The 9,871-nt window shown below is 46.4% G+C and overlaps 1 long non-coding RNA gene across 1 annotated transcript in view; it reads right to left on the reverse strand.

The window, feature by feature from the left end:
* LOC138740123 (uncharacterized) overlaps positions 1-7,273 on the reverse strand; it is a 54,004-nt gene extending 46,731 nt beyond the window's left edge. The window contains exon 1 of the long non-coding RNA XR_011342707.1: positions 7,227-7,273. This is a non-coding gene — a long non-coding RNA (uncharacterized lncRNA). The remainder of the gene's footprint in view (positions 1-7,226) is intronic.
* Between the last annotated feature and the right edge of the window lie 2,598 nt (positions 7,274-9,871).

Raw genomic sequence — 9,871 nt, forward strand, 5'->3', positions numbered from 1 at the left:
TACTTGGAAGTCTAATTCCCATTTAGGTTTGGCAGGTTGGAATGTGGAAATTCAAAACTGTTCCACCCTGGAGAAAATTTCTTAAAATCTGAGGAATAAGTATGACATCTTTATGGATATTTGGATGCCATACCTACAACATATAGGGATTATTCTTTAAATGTTTCCCCCCTCGACCTGGCCCCTTCTACTTTTACACCCCCCCCCTTTTGATCAAGAGAAGTTAGGTGATTTTTGGTGAAGGTGCCTGGGAGATCATCATCATCTTCTTCTTCTTCTTCTTCATTATTATTTCTGTGATTTTTCATTCCTACTTTAATATGTGACAGAGTATTTTGAGATGGCTTGGGATGAAGTGTGTGCTAGAGCAGCTTGCACACACACATTTCAAAACACAGAATTTTTGCATGACTTTTGCAGAGTGCTTTTTGCAGAAAGAGCAATGAAGTTGCAGAATACAGCTGGCCTGGGAGAGCATGTGAATTTTACAGGCAGACTCAGAACAGTTTTGCTGTCAGAGAGGGAAGGAGTGAAATAGAGAGGAGAGACAAATAACTCTGTTCCAGAAGGACAAAGCTGGCAAACCTTTGGAAGGCTGTCTGGTCAAAAGAGAAGACTAGCTGCCTGAGGTGACCCGAAAGAAAGAGGAACATCTGGAGAACTCTGAAGGGGGAAAGTTTCATCAGCAAGACTGATAGGAAAGGAATCAGATGTCGATGTCCCAGAACAAAAGGAATCACTCTCTGAAAACCAGCAAGAGCCCTCCTTAGTGGTAACCATTTGCCTGTTAAGCACCAAAGTTAATGCTAACTTCTATGTACAGAACAAGAATTGCCTGCAACCAGTTAGATTGGACTGTGATCCAAAGAACATTTCTAATCTTAAATATACATTACACACACCTGTGCTTAGTATTAGAGCAGCGATTAAGTAGGTTAGGTAGGTTAGGTAATAAGTTAAAGTTTAATTCTGTTTTCTTGTTCAATTATAATTAAAAAAACTACTTTTGTTTAGGTAACCCTGCATTGGGATGCATATCTATTGCTGCTGGGTTTTGGGGTCCTCTGGACTCCATACGAATATTTTATTTTTATTTTTATTCAAGGGATGGAGGGAGGGGAGTCATTTACAATTATTAGTCAACAAGAAGGATTGTTGTTATTTGTATTGTTGGATTTATATGATTTGTTTGATTTGTAAATTTGAAAAATAAAATATTCAAAAAAAAGAACAAAATGACGCCAAAGAAAGCTCCATGTCTCCCTAATGAATGTGCCCCCTTCACAGCCACAGAAAAAGTGAAGAAAATGCTATCCAAAGTGAACCCCAAAAAGCAGTGGTAGAGAGTGAATGCACAGACTAATTGATGGAGGTCTTTATGAATATCTTTACTGCAGCAGTCCATTGTCCCCATTTGTTTCAAGTCAGTCACCATTAGCCCAGTACCAAAGAGGTCGACAATAACCCACTTCAATGACTAATGCCTCATGACACTAACCCTCACGATTACGAAATGCTTCAAGTATCTGGTGATGGAACGCAAATGGGCTGAGGAAATTAGAGGAGCAAATTTTTAAGGAAATTGTGTATATGTGTAATAAATAAAAGGTGGTAGTTGTGGGAGATTTCAACTTTCCAAACATTAACTGGGACACCCATACAATAAGAGGGCTGGATTGGGTAGAGTTTGTTAAGTGTGTTCAGGAAGATTTTCTGAATCAGAATGTAGAAGAACCAACTCGAGAAGGAGCGGTATTGGATCTCCTATTAGGAAACGAGGTAGGTCAGGTTTCAGAGGTTTGTGTTGCGGAACATTTTGGGTCTAGTAATCAGAATACCATTAGTTTTAGGTGAGTAATGGAAACGAATAGAGGTGGGCCAATAGTTGAGATACTTGATTGGAAGAAAGGAAATTTCAATAGGATGCGAAAATATTCGGAGGGTGTGGATTGGTTAAGATATTTACAGGGAAGAATGTTGCTGATAAATGGAGGATATTCAAAGGAGAAGTTCTGAGAGTGCAGAGTTGGTATAACACTGTGAGGATTAAAGGAAAGGGAACCTGTGGGGAACCTTGGTTTTCATAATATATTCGGAATTTGGTTTGGAGGAAGAGGGATGTGTACAACAGCGATATAAAGCAGGGGAAGGGATAAACTGCTTGGGGAATATAAGGAGTGTAAAAACAATCTTAAGAAGGAAATTAGAAAGGCTAAAAGGAGATATGAAGCTGTTTTGGCAGAAAAAGTAAAAATAAATTCAAAGGGTTTCTATAGGTACATTAAAAGTAAAAGAATAGTGAGGGATAAGATTGGACCCCTTGAAGATGAGGGGGTAGGCTCCATAAGAAGCCAGAAGAGATGGGTAAAATTTTGAATGATTTATTTTCCTCAGTATTCACTAAGGAAAAGAATATTAAGCCAGATGAAGTGAAGAAATATGGTAAGGAGCTCATGGATAATATAAAAATTAATGAGGAGGTAGTTTTGCCTATATTGAAAAAGATCAAGATGGATAAATATCCAGGTCCTGACAAAATATTCACTCAGACCGTGAGGGATGCTAGTGAACATTTAAAATGTTACTACCATGGGGGAAATGCCAGAGGAGTGAAAGGTGGCTCATGTGGTTCTGTTGTTCAAAAAAGCATCCAAAAGTAAACTTGGTAATTATAGGCCTGTAAGTCTGATGACAGTAGTGGGTAAATTAATGGAAAGTATTCTTAGAGATGGTATATACAACTAATTGAGATTGATTCGGAGTAGTCAGAATCATTTTTTTTTCACGTGGTAGATCATGTCTAACAAATTTTATAGAGTTTTGCGAGGGGGGTTTACTAAAAAGGTTGATGATGAGAAGGCAGTGGATGTTGTCTATATGAATGTTAAGATAAGGCTTTTAACAAGGTTGAACATAAATCTTCGTCCGCGAAGCCAAGCCAAAGAAGAAAAGAAGACATAAGAGGTTAGTAAGGAAGGTGGAAACATTAGATATTACTGATGAAATAGTGAAATTGATTCAACAATGGTTGGATGTCAGATGCCAAAGAGTAGTGGTGGAAAATTGTTTGATGAATTGCAGGCCAGTGTCGAGTGGAGTGTCTCAGGGATTGGTAATAGGTCCACTGCTGTTTATCAAATATATTAATGATTGGGTGGCAAATTGGATTAGTAAATTTGCAGATGATACAAAGGTTGGTGGTATTGTGGACAGTGAGGAAGATTATCAAAGATTACAGAACAGTTAGAAGAGTGGGCTGAAAGATGGCAGATGTAGTTTAATAGTGATAATTGTGAGGTGCTACATTTTGGTAGGACTAATCAAAATCAGACATACATGTTAAATGGTAGACAATTGAGGAGTGTAGTAGAACAAATAAATTTAGGAGTCATGTTACATAATTCTCTGTGAGTTGAATCACATGTGGATAGGGTGGTGAAGGAAGCATTTAATATGTTGGCCTTCACAAATCAGAGTATAGAACACAGGAGTTGGGATGTTATGTTGAAATTGTATAAGACATTGGTGAGGCCAAATTTGGAATATTGTGTGCAGTTTTAGTCATTGAATTACAGGAAGTATATAAACATTATAGAGAGTGTGCAGAGAATATTTACGAGAATGTTGCAAGGGTTTCAGGGTTTGAGTTATAGGGAACAGTTGAGCAGGCTGGGACTTTATTCCCTGGAAAGTAGAAGGTTGAGGGGTGATTTGATAGAGGTATTCAAATTTATAAGGGGGCTGGATAGAGTCAATGTGGATAGGATTTTTCCACCGAGAGCGGTGGAGATTCAAACAAGAGGGCATGGATTGAGAGTAAAAGGGGAAAAGTATAAGGAAAATGTAAGGGGGAATTTCTTCATGCAGAGGTGATGGAGGTGGTATGGAATGAACTTCAGTCAGTGGTGGTAGAAGCAAGATCGATGTTAATATTGAAGGATAGGTTAGATATTTATATGGACTGGAGAGATGTAGAGGGTTATGGACTAAATGCGGATCAGTGTGACAAGGTGGGAGATGATGATTAGCATGGACTAGTAGGGTCCAACTGGCCTGTTTCTGTGCTGTAAATGGTTATATGGTTTTAAAGCACACCTCCCAGAGAAGCTGGACCTATTTCAATTAGCTAGAGAAGAAACAGTTCTACTAATGATGCTGTAGCCTTGTCCCTTCACTCTGTCCTAACCTTCCTGGAGAACGGCACCTCATAAGCCAGGCTGCTGTTGATTGACTTTAGCTCAGCATTTAATATGATAATTTCCCAGAGGCTGGTGGAGAAGCTGTCCCCACTGGTACTTAAAACTCCTCTCTGTAACTGGGTTCTGGACTTCCTAACGCAAAGACCACAGTCTGTCTGGGTCAGTAGCAAAACATGGACTACCTTCATGAATGGCACTGGCACAGCTCAGAGCTGTGTGTTCAGCTCCCTCTTAAACACAATATTGACCCACGACTGCCCCCAAAGTTCCTCAACATGATTATCCAACTGCACGAAAACCAACAAGGTCGGGTCAGATACAGCAATGAGCTCTCTGAACCCTTCTCCATTAACAATGGCGTGAAGCAAGGCTGTGTTCTCGCACCAACCCTCTTTTCAATCTTCTTCAGCATGATGCTGAACCAAGCCATGAAAGACCCCAACAATGAAGACGCTGTTTACATCCGGTACCGCACGGATGGCAGTCTCTTCAATCTGAGGCGCCTGCAAGCTCACACCAAGACACAAGAGAAACTTGTCCGTGAACTACTCTTTGCAGATGATGCCGCTTTAGTTGCCCATTCAGAGCCAGCTCTTCAGCGCTTGACGTCCTGCTTTGCGGAAACTGCCAAAATGTTTGGCCTGGAAGTCAGCCTGAAGAAAACTGAGGTCCTCCATCAGCCAGCTCCCCACCATGACTACCAGCCCCCCCACATCTCCATCGGGCACACAAAACTCAAAACGGTCAACCAGTTTATCTATCTCGGCTGCACCATTTCATCAGATGCAAGGATCGACAATGAGATAGACAACAGACTCGCCAAGGCAAATAGCGCCTTTGGAAGACTACACAAAAGAGTCTGGAAAAACAACCAACTGAAAAACCTCACAAAGATAAGCGTATACAGAGCCGTTGTCATACCCACACTCCTGTTCGGCTCCGAATCATGGGTCCTCTACCGGCACCACCTACGGCTCCTAGAACGCTTCCACCAGCGTTGTCTCCGCTCCATCCTCAACATCCATTGGAGCGCTCACACCCCTAACGTCGAGGTACTCGAGATGGCAGAGGTCGACAGCATCGAGTCCACGCTGCTGAAGATCCAGCTGCGCTGGATGGGTCACGTCTCCAGAATGGAGGACCATCGCCTTCCCAAGATCGTATTATATGGCGAGCTCTCCACTGGCCACCGTGACAGAGGTGCACCAAAGAAAAGGTACAAGGACTGCCTAAAGAAATCTCTTGGTGCCTGCCACATTGACCACCGCCAGTGGGCTGATAACGCCTCAAACCGTGCATCTTGGCGCCTCACAGTTTGGCGGGCAGCAGCCTCCTTTGAAGAAGACCGCAGAGCCCACCTCACTGACAAAAGGCAAAGGAGGAAAAACCCAACACCCAACCCCAACCAACCAATTTTCCCTTGCAACCGCTGCAATCGTGTCTGCCTGTCCCGCATCGGACTGGTCAGCCACAAACGAGCCTGCAGCTGACGTGGACTTTTTACCCCCTCCATAAATCTTCGTCCGCGAAGCCAAGCCAAAGAAAAAAGTGTAGGATGACTGTGATTGGCTGAGAGTGTAGCCATACCTACTGGGAAGTCTTAAAGGATTGGTCCTAGCCGGACCAGGTCATTCTGGACTGGTCGACCTACCTGTGATGTGCTCCAGTCTTTTGGTTAATAAAAGCTTTGGTTTGGATCAACAAGTCTTTGGTTCTTTCGATGCGCATTACAATTTTATTAACTAAAATAAAATTTGAAGGGATGGAGCGTATGCTACGACTGGAATGCCTCGACATCGACCCACAGTAAGCTACAGCCTTGAATGACTTTAAGCACTGGGTGAGATGCTGCAAAACATAGTTACAGCTCTCTGACCCTGCAGTGATAGAGGACAACCATCGACTACTAATATTGATGACTATGGTGTCCCCAAGAGTCTACCAGAGTGTCCAGGACATGACCATGAAGGTGCTGAAAGGGCTCTATGAGCAACCGGTGAACAGGGTCTAAGCTCAGTACAAGCTTGCTACAAGGAGGCAACAGCCCGGTGAGTCCTGTAGAACTTATATTCAGGCAGTAAGGGCAATGTGCAGGGACTGTGCCTGCACAGTCAGAACTGCTGTGGAGACCACAGATGATCTGATTCGTGATGCCTATGTGGCCGGGGTTTGATCGAATGAGGTGAGGCAGCGCCTAGTAGAGCACAGGTGAGAAAACCTAAAGGACGTGATCCGGATCGCAGAGATGATGGAGGCTGTGGTCTTTAGTATGGACATGTAATCTCGGGGCTGGACCACACACTCTGATGTGAGTAGGATGCCCTCCCTCTACCCTACTGCTGCAGTTACACTGCCCGATGCAACCCCAAAGTGTTAATTCTGTGGGAGGAACAAGCACAGCAGGTCCCAGTGCCCGATGAGAAAAGCCAGGTGCCAGAAGTGCCTTAAAAGCGGCCACCTTGCTGCAGTCTGTCGATTCAAATTCGCCACCGTCAAACACAGTGCCTCGTGTGAAGCCCAATTGCCACTCTCCATTTCAAACACTTCTTCCTCAGAGCTCTCATCCAATGAGAGTGAGGAATCCACTGCGCCACAGCACCTGACATCATGGGGCAGACGCCAAGCCTGCAAGGTACAACCCACCCTTGCTGCAATGACATTCACCCTACCTTATGAAGCAACATCCGACCAGACCCCAGCTCCAACCTCAATGCCCGCTGCCGCCTCCGACCGGGAACCCGCCGCCACCGTCGCCGACCATGGACCCGCTGCCGTCGCTGCCGACCGGGGACCAGCCTCCGCTGCTGACCAGGGACCCACTGCCGCTGCTGACTGGGAACCCGCCGCCATCGAGGCAGCTGACCAGGTACCCGCCGCCACTGTCGACCGGAAACACGCTGCCACGACCAATGCTGCTGACCCAGTACCCACCGATGCTGCCAACCGGGGACCCGATGCTGCTGACCAAGGACCCGCCACCGCTGACCGCCCCACTGCTAACAGCAAGTAGCGACCCCCAACACTTACTATTGGCTGCAGGCAGCAACACCAACTCCTCGACACTGTCTTTTCAGGCCCAACTGTTTATGTGACATCATCACACACAAGTTGTGTGACATCATCATGCAGGACTCCACTGTCCCCATTACAAGTCACTGTATCAATAACCCTCGACCAGGACTTCCCCCATCCCCTCATAAAAGCAATGGAACTGATTAAAGTGCATGGACACTACACCAATTGCTTATTTGACTCGGAGTCAACTGACAGTTTTATCCGCCCAAACCTGGCCCACCGTTGCAGACTGGTCATTCTCCCCACTGCACAAAGAATTTCATTGGTGACCAGATCGCACTTGACTGGGGTAAAGGGGTACTGCGTGGTGACCCTGAAAGTCCAGGGCATCACGTTCACAGAGTTCAAACTATTAGTCCTTCCCCAATTGTGTGCCCCTGCACTGCTGGGATTGGATTTTCAGTGCCAGTTTCAAACCATTTCCCTGCACTTTGGGGGGCCTCATGCTCCACTCTCTGTCTGTAACCACTCCACCCCGGAAACCTCCTGCCAGCGGCAGCCCGAACCATATGCCCTTGCACCCCGTGGCCTCACCTGTAGTCTCTCCATCCTCCGAGTTGCTCCGCCAGCACTTTTTGCAAACCTCACCCCTGGCTGGAAGCCTGTGGCCACCAAAAGCCAGCAATATGGTTATGAACACAGGAAATTTATCACAAGTGAGGTGCGTAGACTGCTGGATGAGTGCATTATCGAACCTTGCTCGAGTCCATGGAGGGCCCAGTGGTGGTTGTTAAAAATGGGGAGAAGCCACGGATGTTGGTTGACTACAGCCAGACAATCAACCACTTCACGCTTCTGGATGTGTACTCCTTCCACAGATCACGGATGTGGTGAATCAGATCGCCCAATACCGTGTATTTTTCCACCATTGACTTACGTTCAGCCTATCATGAGCTCCCGATTTGCCGAGAAGATGGACCTTTTGCGGCCTTCGAAGCAAATGGGTGGCTGTATCAATTCCTCAGGGAACCCTTTGGGGACACAAATGACATTGCGGTCTTCCAGCGGGCAATGAACCAGAACGGGCTGACTGCTACCTTTCCATATCTGGACAATGTCACCATCTGCAGCCATGACAGGGAGGATCATGATGCCATCCTTGGAAATTTTTTTCAGACTGCAATTCGGCTGAACTTGACCTACAATTTCAACAAGTGTGTTTTCCAGACCACTCAGCTCGCAATTCTGGGTTGTGTGGTGGAGAACAGGGTGGCCATGCCAGACCCCGACCGCATGCGTCTCCTCATGGACTTGCCCCCTCCCCCCCTACACCCAGAAGGCACTCAGACGCTGCCTGGGTTTTTTCTCTTACTATGCCCAATGGGTTCCACACTATGCCGACAAGACATGACCACTCATCAAGACCACCTCCTTCCCCCTGTCAAATGAAGCCAGAGCGGTCTTTGACCATATCAAATCAGATATCGCTGCTGCAACGCTGCATGCCATCGATGAGTCCTTTCCATTCCAAGTCGAGAGCAATGTGTCTGACTTTGCACTGGCAGCCATGTTGAACCAGGTCAGCTGGCCAGTAGCCTTCTTCTCCAGAACCCTCCAGGGTCCTAAAAGCTGACGAGAAAGAGGCCCAGACCATAGTCGAAGCAGTACGTTGTTGGAGACACTACCTCACTGGCAGGCGCTTTACGCTGCTGACCGACCAACGCGCGGTCTCCTTCACATTTAGCAATACCCAGCGAAGTAAGATCAAGAATGACAAAATCACCAGGTGGAGAATCGAGCTTTCCACCTTTAATTATCACATACTGTATCAGCCAGGTAAACTTAACGACCAGCCAGATGTGCTCTCCAAGGGGACTTGCACCAACATAAAAATGGACAGGCTGCAGAAACTCCACGAGGAGCTCCGTCATCCAGGGTTCACTAGGTTCGCACACTTTGTCAAAGCTCGCAACCTGCCCTACACGGTCAAGGAGATTCGCTCCATGACCCGAGCCTGCCCGATGTGCGCTGAGTGCAAGCACCACTTCTTCCATCCAGAGAACACCCACATCATCAAAGCCACCCGCCCCTTTGAGCGTCTCAGTGTAAACTTCAAGGGGCCCCTACCATCGACCAACCATAACACCTACATCCTTACATCCAGAGATGAGTACCCCCGCTTCCCGTTTGCTGTGCCCTGCTCGGACATGACTGCCTCTTCAGATATAGAGGCCCTGCACAGCATCTTCTCCATCTTCAGGTACCCCAGTTACATCCACAGTGACAGGGGGTCCTCATTTATGAGCGCAGAGCTGTGGCAGTACCTTCTGGAGCGTGGTATTGCTTCAAGCAGGACCACTAGCTATAACCCACATGGTAATGGGAAAGTCAAAAGAGAGAATGCCACCATCTGGAAAGTGGTTATGCTTGCCCTCTGGTCCAAAAGTCTCCCCACCTCTCGTTGGCAGGATGTGCTCACTAGTGCCCTACACTCCATCTGCTGCCTCCTATGCCATGTGACCTATGCCACTCCCCCCACATTGGTTATCCAACTGCACGAAAGCCAACAAGGTCGGGTCAGATACAGCAATGAGCTCTCTGAACCCTTCTCCATTAACAATGGAATGAAGCAAGGCTGCGTTCTCACACCAACCCTC

The sequence above is a fragment of the Narcine bancroftii genome, chromosome 1 (genome assembly GCF_036971445.1).
Source record: "Narcine bancroftii isolate sNarBan1 chromosome 1, sNarBan1.hap1, whole genome shotgun sequence".
Classification (NCBI taxonomy): Eukaryota; Metazoa; Chordata; class Chondrichthyes; order Torpediniformes; family Narcinidae; genus Narcine; species Narcine bancroftii.